Here is a 16635-nt window from a genome sequence, read left to right on the forward strand (position 1 = left end):
TCCTCTCCGGCCTAAGTGGTGGGCTAAGACACTTGCTGATCTTCATGATGATGAGCTCATTGATGGGAGAACTACTCGAAAAAAGAGCAAAACTATAGATTCTGTCAACTTTGCTCTTATGGCCAACATTCATAGTGTGTTTGAACCTCAAACATATTCCGAGGCTAAAGGAATTCCAGAGTGGGAACAGGCCATGCAATCTGAACACCAGAGCCTACTGAAGAACAACACTTGGGTCCTTTCTGATCTTCCCCCAGGGAAGAAACCCATTAGCTGCAAATGGGTCTACAAAATCAAATACAAATCAGATGGTACTTTGGATAAGTACAAAGCTCGTTTAGTGGCAAAGGGCTTTTCTCAGCGTCAGGGCATTGATTATGAGGAGACCTTTGCTCCTACTGCAAAGATGAGCACCATCAGATTACTCCTAGCTATGGCAGCACAGTTTGGCTGGAAGGTCCATCAGATGGACGTAAAGAGTGCTTTCCTGAATGGTGATCTCCATGAAGATGTCTACATGACGCAGCCTCCTGGTTTCAAGGTTGCTGGTAAAGACCATCAGGTTCTCAGATTGGTAAAAGCTCTCTATGGTTTGAAGCAGGTCCCTCGGGCATGGTACATCAAGATTGATACGTACCTCAGTGATCAAGGCTTCAAGAGGAGTTCTTCAGACTCAAATCTGTACATCAAGACTACTGACAGTGACATCATCCTTCTGGTTATCTATGTGGATGATCTGATCATCACTGGCAGTTCGGCATCTTTGATTCAGGGAATCAAACAACACTTATGCCAGTCTTTTGATATGACTGACCTTGGGCTCATGTATTATTGCTTAGGTGTTGAAGTTTGGCAACAGTCTTCTGGTATATTCATCTCTCAGTCCAAATATGCCAGAGCCTTGTTAGACAAATTCCGAATGCAGGATTGCAAACCTGCATCTACACCTATGGAGAAAGGTCTCAAGTTATCAGCCAAGTCTGATTCTCCTTCCGTTGATGATACTACGTATAGGCAACTAGTAGGCAGCCTCATCTACCTATCTGCTACTAGGCCTGATATCAGCTTCGCAGTCAGCTATATTTCACGCTTTATGACAGCTCCTAAGGCTGATCATTGGATGGCAGCAAAGCGTGTGCTTCGTTATGTGAAAGGCACTTCTGATTATGGACTTCTGTATTCTCGGAGTTCTAATCCTAAACTCAGTGGGTTCATAGATTCAGATTGGGCAGGCTCTATTGACGATAAAAAGTCAACATCTGGATATGTGTTCAGTTTGGGATCCGGTGCAGTCACATGGACCAGCAAGAAGCAGCAGGCAGTTTCTCTCTCTTCTACAGAGGCTGAATATAGAGGGACTGTTAAGGCAGGATGTGAAGCTGTCTGGCTTCGTCGGATGCTTGGGGATATGCAGATGTCACCAGCAGGACCGACTACTCTGTTTGTTGATAACGAAGGCGTTATCAAGTTAGCACGGAATCCAGTCTTCCATGAACGAACCAAGCATGTGGATGTTCATTGTCATTACATACGATAGCTGGTTGAAGACAGGACTATAGATCTGCAGTATGTTCCTACCTCAGATCAGACTGCAGACATTCTCACCAAGCCTCTTGGTCTTGATAAGTTTGTCAAATTTAGAGGACAGCTTGGTGTGTTAGATAGATTAACCATTAAGGGAGGGTATTACAATAATAGATAAGACGTCTATTATTAGTTAATGGTTATCTTGTAAATATCTTTAGCTTTAGTTTGCTTTCTCTGGAATAGAATGTTTCTATTCTTTACGATCGTTTTCTAAGGAAACATCGTCTCATTCTTTTGTATAAATTGACCTCTCGGTCTCTGTTATTAACAAGCAAGTATTTACCAATTACCTTGTAATAGAAATCGTGTTTTTGCCATGCTTCTCAGCTCCTGTTTTTTTTTTTGACGTTTTTTAAAACAAAACGGCTCTCAATCCGGCCTCTGCGATTTTCCTAAATCTGTGACTGTTTTTGGAAGGTCCTCTGTCTTTTTGGCCACTGTTTGCTTCATATTTGGAGTCGTTTTTTTGCATACTCAGTCTATAATCGTGCTTGGGAAGCAGAATTGACCATTTTTATCAAGAAATTTGAAGATTTTTCAAGCATTTTTCAGCCAGGGTCTTTTTTTTTCGAAACCCTAATTTTTGGGGTCGAAATTTTTTTTTGTTTGCAGATTCTTGGTGGGTTTTTCGAGACCTCATCTGGGTCTTCGTCAGAATTTTCTGGGTACCTCATTTTTCGTGCCTCGATTTTCGAGCCGGCGGATTTACATTGCGACTGCAGATTCCTTCTGGGTTTTCTGTCTACTCTTCTGGGCACTTGTCATTTTTTTTTCTGGGTCAGCCTCAACATTGCCTCGAACTTCGTGCAAATGGCATCTTTGACTAATCTGATGTTGGAGGGCAGTCTACGATTCAATGGCCACAATTATAATCATTGGAAGCAGCGCATGTTAACCATCTTCGAATATCGTCGTTTGGATGAGCTTGTTCTAGGCACAAAGACTCGTCCGACCTCTGACCAAGCAGAACAGGACAAGTTTGATGATCGCAATCGAGAGGCCGTTATGCTTCTTAAGCTCTCTGTTATCGATGATCAGCTACCACAGATTCCTTCAGGCAAGTCAGCTGCAGAAATCTGGAAATATCTGAAGGAGCTGCATGAAACATCTGACAAAAGTCGGGCATTCTTTCTAAAGAATCAGTTGTTCTCCATTATGATGGATGAACGTATGTCCTTACAAGAGCATCTGACAAAGATTAAGGACATCCGTGATCAGCTCGAAGCTATTGGTCGGAAAATGGAGGAAGAGGATATGGTAGTCATCACTCTGAAAAGTCTACCATCATCCTATGAGCACTTCATAGAAACACTCAACATTACGTCAACTAATGTTGATCGGAAGTTTCCAGAATTATGCACCAAACTTTTGCAGCAGGATCGTTGGAAACAACAGTTTGGCAGCAGTGCTTCTACAGGCATTTGCTGCAAAATCCTTTCAACAGAACATCAACAACCATCAGTCTTCTCAGCCTTTCCAGCATCAACCTTCTGCTCAATCCCTGGATGGCTCTACGAAGCAAAATGTGCAGTGTAATTACTGTCACAAGTTCGGCCATATGAAGTTCGAGTGCCGAAAACGTTTGGCTGCCCAAGCAAGGCAAAATGCTTCCCAGCCAACAGCACAAGTTGTCGAGCTTCCTGATCAAGGCGAAGCTGCATTTTTCGCCTTCTGGATCTGTTTATGTTTTTCATGGGTTTGTTGATTTTCTCCTCAAAAATCATTTCAAGTTGTCTGTAATACGCAAGGTTGCGTGAGATTCTGGGTTTGTTGATTTTCTCCTCAAAAATCATTTCAAGTTGTCTGTAATACGCAAGGTTGCGTGAGATTTTGGGTTTGTTGATTTTCTCCTCAAAAATCATTTCAAGTTGTCTGTAATACGCAAGGTTGTGTGAGATTCTGGGTTTTACCGTTTTTTCCACAAAAACGAAGTTTTGTAAATGCAACCTATTTTGAGTCATAGCACTCTTCTGGCAAAGCTTCTTGGTTTCAACATTCTGTAGATCCAGGGTGGGTCTCAATTATCACAGAATGTTCCGACATCCGTACGTTGACCATTAAGGGAGGGTATTAAGATAATATCTTATACTTTCTATAATAGTCAACTACTTGTCTGTAGTCCGTCTTTCAGTCTAGATAGGAATGTTTCCTATCCTGTCTCTTTTTTCTTCAGTCCAGATAGGAATGTTTCCTATCCTGTCTCTAGTTTTGTTTCTAATTTCGTCTTCAATCTACGTTGTTTCTTTTAGAAACAACGTCCTTGTAATTCTTTATAAGGAACACATTTGTTCCTCTGTTAATTAATTAATCATCCGGAAATCCGTTAATCTGCCAATTCTTCTTGAATCTTGTAACAATTACCTGAACAACATTTTGAGGGCCAACTTACTCAAAGTCTTGGATGAGAATGTTTGCAATGAGTGGACCATTCTTCACTTCCCCTTTACAATCCACAACTCTCGATAACATTGCAATAACATTGACCAAAAAGGACAATTTCTTGCATCTTTCCATCCATTAGATATAATGGACACACATATTTTGATCAAGAATCCTTGATCAAAATAATGGACACATGTTTTGATCCAGAATCCTTGATGGGCTGCAAGGAATCCTCTACATGTCTCACCTCTTTTTACAATAAAGTTGTGCACACCTTCTCATATCTTGGGCCCCTGAACCCTCTTGGAGTCTTTTCAATTGGTCTCACCATATTTTGCTGCTACGGTGAGCGAACAACATTAAATGTTAATTCATTTGCATAGATGCATCTTGCCGTGTCTTGTTTGGATGAAATGGTATTTCCAAGGGTCCCTTTGCTCTCTTATTTGTCACCGGTTCTTGAGGAACGCACAAGAATAGATGGGCCTCTCCAAGTTGTTTATTGGAGGTGGAAACCTAAACCATAGATGCTTTTAAAGTTTTTCTTTGAGACTTTTGCAAAAGTGAGCATTTGCATTCCCAATTGCTTCATCTGCTTTTTTTGCTCTTGAATCTATTTGCTCACAATATGGTTTGCAAGAGTGGTTTTAGGTAAGTAGCCCATCAACTCTTGGCTGCCTTATGCAAAACTTAATGTATTTTTGAGGGATAAAGCATAAATGTGCTTTTACTCTACTTTAAGAGCTACTATATTCCGCTTTGCAATGGCTGCAAATCCAACCGTAACCTCCACTTGGTATTTGCTGAAGTATTTCCACATATTTCCATGGTGGAGAGCTTGGGGTTGGTTTTGAAATGGGAGTTCCTGATTAGAAGTACTTGCCATTTAATGAATCTACAAACAACATATAAAGCCACAAACCAAAGTAAAAAAATAAAATAAAATGTAGAGCTCATTTCACTTTGTGAAAACATTGCAAAAATAAACTTTAAAAAACAATGAAAATCAACAAACTAGGTATGACAAGCGAAGGCCTTCATGCAACAAAGTATTAAATACATAATATCAAAAATTTATCATACAGAGTCTCAAAATGCATGTTTAAACTAAACCCAAAAAAATAGAGTAAATGGCATCACGGCCTGTATGGAGTCGCGCATAAATTCAGGTTGGGAATGGAGGGCCGTGATTTTCTTAAACTATCAAATGCAAAGCTATGAAATTAGTGGAATTGTTGCTGTTAGTTCATCCCTGGAAAACCTCATCTGTAGATATAATACAATGTGCCTTAGCTGCTAGTGGGAGATAATCAAAATCCTCAACCACCTACAGTGTACCGAAAATTAACCTGTCTTTTTTTGGTACGAATATATTCACAAATTTCAATGATTTTTCTGCTGATAACTTTTGTGCTGAATTTCAAATGTCATGCTTGAGGTTCAGTGAACCTTGTGACATCTTGAACAAATCTTGTGACAGCTTGAAACATTAATAGTCAGTTCTGTCATCAATTTGCAATAATTGGCAATAGTAAAAGCTTGATTAAAATTCTGAAGGATAGGACTTGCACAGTGACTCAACAAAGAATATAAAAAACAAATCAGTAACAAACCAATCTATGTTACGCCCAAAGTATAATACAAAGGCAATGATAATATTAGGTGACTTCAAACTAGTTCAACAATACGAGGAGAGTATGAAAACCCAGTATGTGGGTACATGCAATTATTTTGGGGTTTGTGTATGTGTTTCTATATATATACAAAAGAAAATTAAAGAAATATACATACTGTCAAATAATCGATCAATGCCAAATGCCAAAGATAAATACTAAATGCAAATTGAATAAATTTTAAAGACACAAGTAACATCATCAAATATTCGTAGTAACACGGAGACTTGTTCCCCACCCCACCCCATGTCTTGTAGACGGGGACGGACCGGGGACTCCGTCTGCCCATCCCTAGTGGCGCCACTAGATTCTGTCACCTTCGCCGATGATGGGGGGATGTTTCGGTGTTGACTATTTGCTGATTCAACTATATATGTTCAATGTTTGAATTCAATGCAATGTTCAAGTATTTACTCTTTTATATCGTCATATCTTATATTGCAATACATCTTTTCATAACTAGTGTTTTAAGTACCATGTGTATTGTATATATAACCCCCATGTCTCCCGTTCTTGTCCCCCTGCCTTCCCAAATTAGGGCCCCTTTGTCCCCCCGTCTTGGAAACTTGTCCCCCATCCAAGAAACTTGCCCCCCCGTTCACCATCTCGTTGTTTCCCAGGGCAGTGTAACTATGTGCAAACTTAAAGTTGCTGTGTACTTCAAATTCAAATGGGGGTTTGGGGGCAAGGGGCAGCTCCCCTTGTGAGAGTATCTTGATTTCAAGAGGTTGGAGGCATATGTAATGTCCCCATTCTCAAATGGCGCTGGCTAATCTCTAGAGAAAATGCACCAAAGACAAAAAAAGTCAAACATGATTCTTTTTCAGATTCACGAAAACACAGCGAAATTTTCTGAAAATTTTTGTTGTTTTCGATCACAAAATATACAGATCATGATGATTAAATGCTGAAAATTTTAAAAAAATTCAGTGTTTTCGTTTTTTTGAAATTTAGTCAATGGTGCAATTTGTAGGGAGGATAGTTGTGTCCTTCTGAAATAGGTTTTAATAATAAGTAATAATTAACAAAATTAAAAATAAATAAATAAATAATTATATAACTACGAGTTAGTTAAGAATGAAAGGTGAAAGGGCACACAGTGAAGAGTTGTGTCTCCCTCAACACAAGATATAGAAGGGAGAAGATTTCATTTGAAAGGTGACATGGATGGAGCATGAAAATTGGGAAATGAAATAAGAAATAATCAGTTTGGAATTGGAGAAGATTTCAGAAATAAACCTGAATTAGAAATAAAGAGCAGCAACTGAGAGTAGTTAAGGAGAAATTAAAAAGTTCAGGGGACAACATTCTGGGAAGATATATTAAGAAGTTGTTGAGTGTATTTGAGGGAGAGAAAGATTGTATATTAGACTTAAATTTGCAGATCTGCAAAGGAGAGGATAAAACATAAGATCATCAAAGAAAGTTTGAAAGCATAATTTGTGAGAGCAGTTTGAAGAAGAATTGTATTGAGAGTATATGCAGTTACAAAAGAGGAATATATGCTGATATAAAAGAATGTGCTGATGCAAATTGAGAAAGAAAGTCTATGGAGACTTAAAGAAGTAGAAAGTGAAGAAATAGTTTGAAGGTGAGAATCAAGAAAGAGTCATGGAGAAGAAAGAATAAGGAAGTGACTCTTTTAGAAGGCAAAGGGTTGTAGTGACGAAGATTGTGACTCTTTCAAAGGTGGTAGTTATGAAAGATTGTTACCCTTTCAAAGGGCTTTTAGGATGAAGGGTTGTGACTCTCTTGAAAGGTTGTAATAATGAAAGGCTGTCTCTCCCATCATGAAAATATAGGTTGGAGGGAAAGTCATTTGTCAGAACCATAGAAGAAAGGATTGTCACGAGGAAGGTAATCATAGTAAATTCTGTTTTGAGATATAAGACAGTTCTAATTTGTAAAAGGGGGAAAGGACCAAGAGAGTCAGAATGAGGCCAAAGGGGTATAGAACTGCCTTTGTGCTTGGAAGAGTAGTGCTGCTAGGGCAACTGATCACATTCTTATCCTACTATCATGGTGTGCTTGTAAAAAGAAGATGGAAGATTTGGCTTAGGATGGAAATAACTGAGATAAGAGGATAAAAGGTCTGATGCTTCACTAGGTACTTCTTGTGTTCTAGACACACATGCCTCATTGCAAATGGGGATCTCCACTCTTTTTTGCATCTTGGCTTAATAGTTTGTTAAATTTAGTTTGAGTTTGGCAGCATTTTAAAGTATCCACAATATCTTTCACGTATCTAGACTCAAAAGGGTGCTTGGACAACATGCTACACCATGTTTGGAAATACTGCAACTTGATAATGAGGGCAAGTTAATTTTGGAACTTGAAACCATCTTGATGTGCGAGCAAGAGATTAACAAGGACAAACTATCATTACCTTGTTGTGAAAGAGAAATCGATGCCCTAGAAACTATTCTTCACTTTAAAGACCTAACAATTTTCTCAGATTGGGTGATGTAGTATGGATTATCAATTGATTTATATAGAAATCCCTTGACAATTTTATGAGAATGGGTGATTAGATAGCATGGCTTGTCAAAATATCTCCTACTTATCAATTGATGAGCTTAAGGGGCTTTCTAATGCTATGGTTCATAAGGCACAACACTTGTTGAAGGTTTTGCAAATGGGGTTGCAAGCAAAGTCGGTTAAACCATAGAGGAAACTTCGTAGTTAAGCACACACTTGAGCTTGAGTAATATTGCAACAGGTGACCTTGTAGGAAGTCTCGATGCATTACCTTTGTGAGCATACCTAGATGCAATGAGTGCTTAGTTTTCCATTGATTCTCATGAGAGATGGCTTCTTGTGAACCACTAATCAAACATGGGTGAATGATTTTGACTCAAAAACTACATAGTTGCATCTTGATAGCGTTCTCGCAATATGACTTGTTGTGGAAAATATATCCTATGTAGAGTGGAAATATCATACAATTTAACAGGTACACAGAATGGTCCAATTGATGCATATGAAGTAAAACCTAAACATACCATTCATACCACAATACCAGTAGGCAAGGAAATGATTTCTTTATTAATACCCAAAAACCAACATGAGTACATTACCAATGTTCCAGACATTTATAGAAGGGTCGGTTGGTTTCCAACCAACCGACACATTTCCTCACCACCTAACTACCCAACTTGACTAGCTTTAACAAGTACTAAACATAAAAGTTACTTTATTCCAACTACATCTATCCCCCCAAAAATAGAAGTTATTTGGAGACGACTGTAGAACATGAAACCAACAAAAACAACTTTGACTTCAAGAGCAAGGAGGGGAGGACATCCCCGTGCTTAGAGTTCCCCTTAGATGTTGCAGGTCTCGCTCAGCTATCTTCTACTTTGTTCGAATGCCCTACAAAACCCATAATGCATCCATCTTTTTAGCTTTTGCGGCAGCGACCTTGTTCCCCAATTCAGCTTTTTCTTTGTTCCAGGCTTCCTGCATAGCAACTTTCTTTGCTGCCCACTGCTGTTGAAGACTCTTTCTTTCTAGGCCCCAAACTTTAGCTAGGTGTTTCTCCTTTTGAAGTTTCAAAATGGTTCCCTGAAAGGCAACCTCCATTGCTGTTAGCACCTCTATGAGTACATTACCAATGTTCTAGACATTTATAGAAGGGTCAGTTAGTTGGAAACCAACTGACGCATTTCCTCACCACCTAACCACCCAACCCGACTAGCTTTAACACTAAACATAATAGTTACTTTATTCCGACTACATCCTACTTATCAATTGATGAGTTTAAGGGGCTATTTAATGAATGGTTCATTAAGGCACAACACTTCTTGAAGGTTTTGCAAATGGGTGTGCAAGAAAAATGGGTTAAACTATGGAGGGAACATTGTAGTTAAGTGCAATTGATGGAGTAGAATTGGGATAGGTGACCTCCTGGGAAGTCTTAATGCTTCACCTCTGTGAGCATCACCTATATGCAATGAGTGCGAAGTGTTCCATTCATTCTCATGAGAGATGGATTCTTGTGAACTACTAATGAAACATGGGTCAATGAGTTTGGCTCAAAAGCTACACAATTGAATCTTGATAGCAATATAATAGTTTGACTTGCTATGGAAAATAGATCCTTATCAATTGATGAGCTTGAAGGGGCTTTCAAATGAATCTTTTGTTAACTCACATCACTTGCCCAAGGTTTTGCAAATAGGGTTGCAAGCAAAGTGGGTTAAACCATGGAGGAAACTTTGTAGTTAAGTGTATTTGAGATGGAATAGTATTGGGATGGGCGACCTCTTGGAAAATTTCGATGCTTCACCTTTGTGAACATCACCTATATGCAATGAGTGCTAAGTGTTCCATTCATTCTCATGAAAGATGGACTCTTGTAAGCCACTACTCATGAAACACAGGTCAATGAGTTTTGACTCAAAAACTAAATAGTTGAATATTCATAGCACTATTACAATAGATAATAATGTGAAATGCATATTTTTAAATAGTAATCTATTTATAGCCTGACAATCAACCATGTAGAGAAGAGAAGGAAATGCAATGAAGGGGAACAAATATGAGATCATCTAGGTAGACCACCCCATGCTTGTTAAATTCTAGGATCGTTTTTGCAGATGTAATATCATGGCCATTGTTATTGATGATTTTCAAATGCAGATTTTGGATCTCATATAAATATGAGAAGACGTGTTTCTTCAAGAGACATATCCCTATAGTTAATCATCTTTAGTTAATAAATAACTATATGTATAACTCACCTTTAAGCATATATGAAATATTAATATTTTAACCATATATGTAATATATAATTATAATATTCTATTATTATATAATAATAAATAATATATAATATATACAATATAAATAATATATATATTATTGTTATCAATAATATAAGACATAAAACAATGTTCATATAAATCAAGAATACAGATGAGTATATCACTTCGACTGATGCTGTACTTCAACACACCCTCTTAGCAAGGGAGAAGTAACAAAATCATTTTATTAGATATTAGTATCAAGGATATCTATACACAACATATTATCTGACTTTATCTCTCTGAAATAGTGACTTGTCAAATAACTACAATCACAATGTTGTGAACACTAGCATAACATATATTATGATCCCTAATTGTCCGAAACAATATCTAGAATAATCATGATGCTTTCGTTATCAATGGCTTTCGGCATATTCAAAACAAAACTGTCATAATAACAGGCCTATCATTTGCAAGATCATCATCTTACAAAGATTATCTTCTGTTTGTTTGTTATCATGGTGTCTGGCAAGATCCAGACTAAAAAACCATAATAATAGGTCTACCATTTATAAGATCGTCATCTTATAATGGTTACCTTTTGTTTATATATATGTCAATGAAAGATCGTCACTTTTCATTACATATCATATGTGAAATAGTAACCATCATTAACTCAGTCAAAGGGTGGTACAAAGGCTCTCACCTTATTCTCTCACAGAAAAAATGCATTACAAGGAATTTTACTTAGAACTTCTCCTTATAGAGAAGATATTATTTACAAAAGATTGTACCTCAAAATTCTCTCTCTGAACAATGCTCTTGGGAAGTTAGGTCCTCTAGTTACTCCTTTAAAGTTTCTCTTCTCTCAAGGATTCTTGTCAGAATTATTCTGAATCTGATATTAATCTTCTGATTTTTGTAGTAATAAGTCAATACTTCCTTATGATGCACTCAAGAGTAGGCCCATCAAAACTATGCAGTTTACACATGTATTTCTAGACTCCTTCTGAGTATCGATCTTCTGAGCTCTTGCGTTGCCTCAAAAGAAGTGTCATACTCCCTCTTAATGTAGAAGAATCTCATAATCTCAATCATCAAAGATGTTTGCTTAAAGAGCCTCACTTTATCCATCTTGATCATCAGGATCTTTGGAGCTACTATCATTAGATTGAGTCTGCACAATATTTGGTAGCATATGTAAAGTGCCAACCTTCTTTTCCTGTAAGAATATCCTCAAAAACATAAAGGAAAAGATCAAGGCAAATAACCCTTATAGTGTGTATCAATTTACAAATAAGAGAGAGACTACATAGAGAAGATAAATGTAAAAAATGAGAATACTTATCTGCACATGAATATTCAAAAATTGTCTTTTTAGAGTATTTGAGAATGGAACATCACCCCTCTAAATAAGGTTCAAGTGGGAATGGAACATTGACTATTATTCCCCCCACAATGTAAAATTTTCACTCATTCTTATATTGTTCAGCAATATGTATCAAATATGACAACTCCTTTCTAAGTTCCAACTTGCCCTTTTCATCCATATTCATTTGGTTTAACAGTGGTAGCGAACATGTTCTTCCATTTTTTCAACTCGTTCACAATTCGCCAATATCTTGATTTAGTAATGATTGTGCCACATGAATGAACTTACAACTCATTCGTTGAGTTTCATTCATCAAAGAGAGACTCATAGATGGTTCAAATGAATTCTTAAAAGCTTTATTAACGTCTCTCAACAACTCAGAATTCCTTCATTCATGCAAAGGTATTTGTTTGATCTTTTGATTTAAACCTATATTACAGTCATCTTGCGATTTGTGCTTTCCAAATATATATCATTAGTGAATCTATCACAACGTAGTTTACTCCCTCTGAATTAATATGGTCAAGACCACTAAAGGTTGACTGAATCATGTCCTCTATATGCTTCCTCTCTTTCAAGGTTGCCTGAAATGTCAATCTTGCTTTGAATCTCAATCTCACTCTTTTCTTGCAAGAATATTCTTAGAGGAAAAAAATCAAGGCACGTAGCTCTTATAAAAATATAAATAAGAGAGAGACTTCATTGATTAGTTAAATAAAATACTCAATGATACTGAATAATTCTGCATATTAAAATACAATTATTCGAATATAGATAAAAATCTAATTTAAGGATTTACTTGTATTCATAAGAAATTATACTACTATCTTGGTGCACATCAACTAATTCTAAAAGATATTTCCACATATTTATGAATTTTATATTTATTAGATATTTATTCATTTGAATTGACAAGTATTTCAAAAATTATCTAATAAACATTGAACATAGAAATCAATATTTGTGAAATGAACTCCTACCTTTATACTTACCGAAAACTGATTTGTATGTTTAGTGCATATATTACCTTGAACCTCACCAAAAATGCTTTCGTTGTGAAGCGATGCCTCTTCGAGAGTGTATCCAGCTGTATACTAATCACGTCCTAAAATTTTTGTTACTCATTTCTAATATAGTTAACCAAAGTCAAGAGACACCCTCACAATGTCTTGTAGTTTTATCACCAAGACTTTAACTTTCTTTCAATTAGTTATTACATATTTTGTTCATACAACAGATGCTTGCATGCCTTGTAGATTAACTATTATTTCCATGTGACAACACTGAAGTATTACGTTATTCCACTCTTACTCGTTGATCGTCTCCAATATCCTCGATTGAGAGTATTCTTTTAGAATTGCTCGATCCCTTACATTTATATTGGAGTATTTCTATTATTTACTTAGTGTCTTATCGCTGAGTACTTTGATTCTCATGAGAAATTCTTGCTGCAACAAAGAGAAGGCGTGAATATCCATAAGATAAAGTCATGCTATTTCACCATATTACTTCAATCATATTTTGTTTGCCAACGTATCCCAAGCTATGGATTTGAAATCACACCTCTGCCCCTGTTTCCAATCTCTGCAAAGCAGCTAGGTTGTGTATCGTATGGGGATATGCAACTAAATTGCCCCATACCTTTGTGCGACCATCTACAGTCAAATTAGCTAATGTTTAGTCAGTGTTTTCAAAGACATTACATATCTTTGCAGAACCTTTGCCTAAAGTTTGTGGCAATATGGATTGTTGTTAGGTTTGAATCTGCTCTGCAAGGCACCTAGAGGCTTTCCTTGACACATCCCTCATTATTATTTATGCCATCACAAGGAATTTGTCCCTTACAGTGTATAAGTCACACATAGCCGATGTTCATCCCTGTATATGATTAATTGCATGAGGATGGGTTTAGATTCACAAGATGATGTCTTGGCTTCTAATTGTAGATGTAATCTATGTACAAGGGACCATATGTAGCAATGTTGGTGTATTTTTACAATGTACAAACATCATGGAGACCAAATCAATCCGCCGATGAAGACGATATGCACAGGTTAACATCATTCCATTTTCCTCTATGTTGCCTCTCCAATTCTATTGCATATAAGATTCTTCAATCCGCTGTCAAGGTATTTTTTTGTCACTTTCAAATTAAATATTTTCTGGTTATCTGCCAATATTATGTATTTCCATTTATCATGACATATAATCGATTTGCCTCTCTACTGGTGTTAAATCCGTTTTAGGGTCAGTCCTTATATCCTTCAATGCTCCTGTGAAGTCTATCTCCTTGGCGTTGATCTGTTCTGACTGTGAGGTGATGAGGATTGCCAATCAATCTGTTATGGGCCAGGTCGCTCCATGTCACCGTCGGTTTATTGCTTGATGGACACTGTATTCAGAACAAGTCTTGATCCTTCCGCATTATTCTTTTGCTTTTCCTTTATTCTATCCAATGTAAGTTTGTTTGTTATTTCGAGACTTCATTTGTTTTACGGGGACTTCATTTGTTATGACTTTGATGACCATATTGAATCACATATATTTCTATGCCAAGTTGTAATCGAATTCCTATCTTCACTCTAATAATCAGTGTTGCAAATTATACAATCTGTCCTTCCTCATTTATTTATATTTATTCAGTTGTTTTAAAAAGAATTTTCCTCCCATGTCCTTAATCACTTTCTTACTTACGTCAAGATTAGATATCTCCGGCTCTGTGCAGATTCATCACGAAGGGTTTGGACTGCATCTTCTTAATTCTTTTGCTTGAATAATGGTCTGACCATATTATATCAGTTCTCTCAACATTCAAATTGCATGCTTAAAAATATCTCTTTGTCGAACACCATCTTATTCTCATTCCTTGTTTTCTTACATTTGCAGTTTGGCTCTGATACCATTTTAAATTTTAAAATCGTTTCTGCAAATGTAATATCATGACCATTGTTATTGATGATTTTCAAATGCAGATTTTGGATCTCATATAAATATGAGAGGAGACATGTCTCTTCCAGAGACATGTCCTTATAGTAAATCATCTTTAGTAAATAAATAGCTATATGTATAACTCACCTCTAAGCATATAAGAAATATTAATATATTAACCATATATGTAATATATAATTATAATATTGTATTATTATATAATAATATTTAATGTATAATATATATAATATATATATATTATTCTTATCAATACTATAAGACATAAAACAATGTTCATATAAATCAAAAATACGGATACTCAATGTAATGAGTATATCACTTCGACTGATGCTATACTTCAACAATGCTTGTGTCCAATGTGCTTGCCACTTGGGGCAAGAGGGTGAGTGTCTGGTCTTCGGCTTAGATTGGAGGATTTATGGGCACCCTATTATGGTTTCCTTTGCAACCTCTACGATGGTTGATTGTGGGAGATATCACTACTCATAAAAGGATGAATAAGGAGGTAGATGCAAGCACCCCAGTAGGTAGACCACCCTGTTCTTGATGTCCAATGTGCCTTCCACTTGGGGCCAAGAGGGGAGTGTGCTTTTGGGCTTGATGTGATAATTGCTCCGGGCTAACCTATCACACTCCCCTCATTCATATCCTATTGTGATTGAATACTAAAAAATGAATCTAGATGTGACATGACCTATCCAAAGAATTATGATTATTATATATATCCATACTCCTGTATGATTACTAAGCCTAATAGAAATTTCAATGGGTTTTATTGGTGATATTAAGGAAAGATTTGGGGCAATCCCAAAGGGGACATTACAATTAGTTCAGCAGATGTTTCTGTGTTTTCTCTGTTTTAAGATGGTCGTTTCAATTTCACTTTTACTTGTATGATTGTGTCAATGCTGGATAAAAGAAATGTTACTATGACCCAAAACTATTTTGGGTTTGAGCTAGCTATACACAAATTTCTTCATTGTGATCTTCTTTATTCCTTCTTGAGGGGATCATGATTAGTCCCTTTCTCCTACTTATATAGTAATGGGAAGATAATTCATAATGGATTGGTTGATTGTAATTCTTTTCATGAAAATTTGCTTCCGCTAATAAATATTGTGGTTCAATGTTGTAATTAATATTTCTGTTTTTGTCTGGGAATTTTTTTAAAGCTGATGCATTGGGTGGATGATGGTTGACTGTGCTTCCTTGAATCAAAGAACATATTTTTGTTTTGCAGATATAAATGCTGGTGATCACTGGATGTATTTAAGGCTCAAGATTCTTACGGCTTAAGTTGTGTAATAGTAAAGAAATTATTCGCAACCTGGAAGATTATCTATATTTGGATTAGGTTGAGTTATTCTGAATTTGCATTGTCACAATATATTGTTTAGGTCTGCTCTTATTGAGGCATGACTTTTGAATCTGCGATCTTGCAAGATATGTTTGGAAGTGTTATTTGTATATGTTAAAATCAAAGGATTTTATTTTCATAATAATTTAATTATGATCTCTGAAACTTTAATTAACTATAATAGTCTGTTTTATGATGTTTTCAATTGGTGGCTGAAATCAAAACAATTTTATTAAAATGCTTGATTGGAAAGCTCCCCAAAACAAAGTAATACTTTTATTATATGTTGATATATATGGCCTGCAAAATGAATGTGTGGAGCTCGTATGTACTCTTCTGCATTTGCTGCTATGTCAGAAGCTGACCAGTTCGTAAATTTGAACTGTTGTTAAACAATATCTGCTTGTTGCTTAAGAATCTAATCTTCTCTCTAACAGTTATTCCCAATTAAGCTGTGGTTATACCAACTCCAATAAGCACAATCTCTGAAAAATGAACTAAAATTTAAACTAAACATCTCTTTGCTTCTAATTATTTACGAGTATTGTGATCATTAACTCTGGAATG

The 16635-nt window shown here is 36.4% G+C and overlaps 1 protein-coding gene across 1 annotated transcript in view; it reads left to right on the forward strand.

Moving 5' to 3' along the window:
* LOC149578056 (uncharacterized) overlaps positions 1-16249 on the forward strand; it is a 50229-nt gene extending 33980 nt beyond the window's left edge. The window contains exon 4 of the mRNA XM_089827391.1: positions 15952-16249. The gene's annotated coding sequence lies outside the window, so the exon portion shown is untranslated. The remainder of the gene's footprint in view (positions 1-15951) is intronic.
* The last annotated feature ends 386 nt before the right edge of the window (positions 16250-16635 follow it).

This window comes from Cupressus sempervirens, chromosome 1 (assembly GCF_028749045.1).
Source record: "Cupressus sempervirens isolate cs-2001-9-10 chromosome 1, ASM2874904v1, whole genome shotgun sequence".
In the NCBI taxonomy this organism is placed as follows: Eukaryota; Viridiplantae; Streptophyta; class Pinopsida; order Cupressales; family Cupressaceae; genus Cupressus; species Cupressus sempervirens.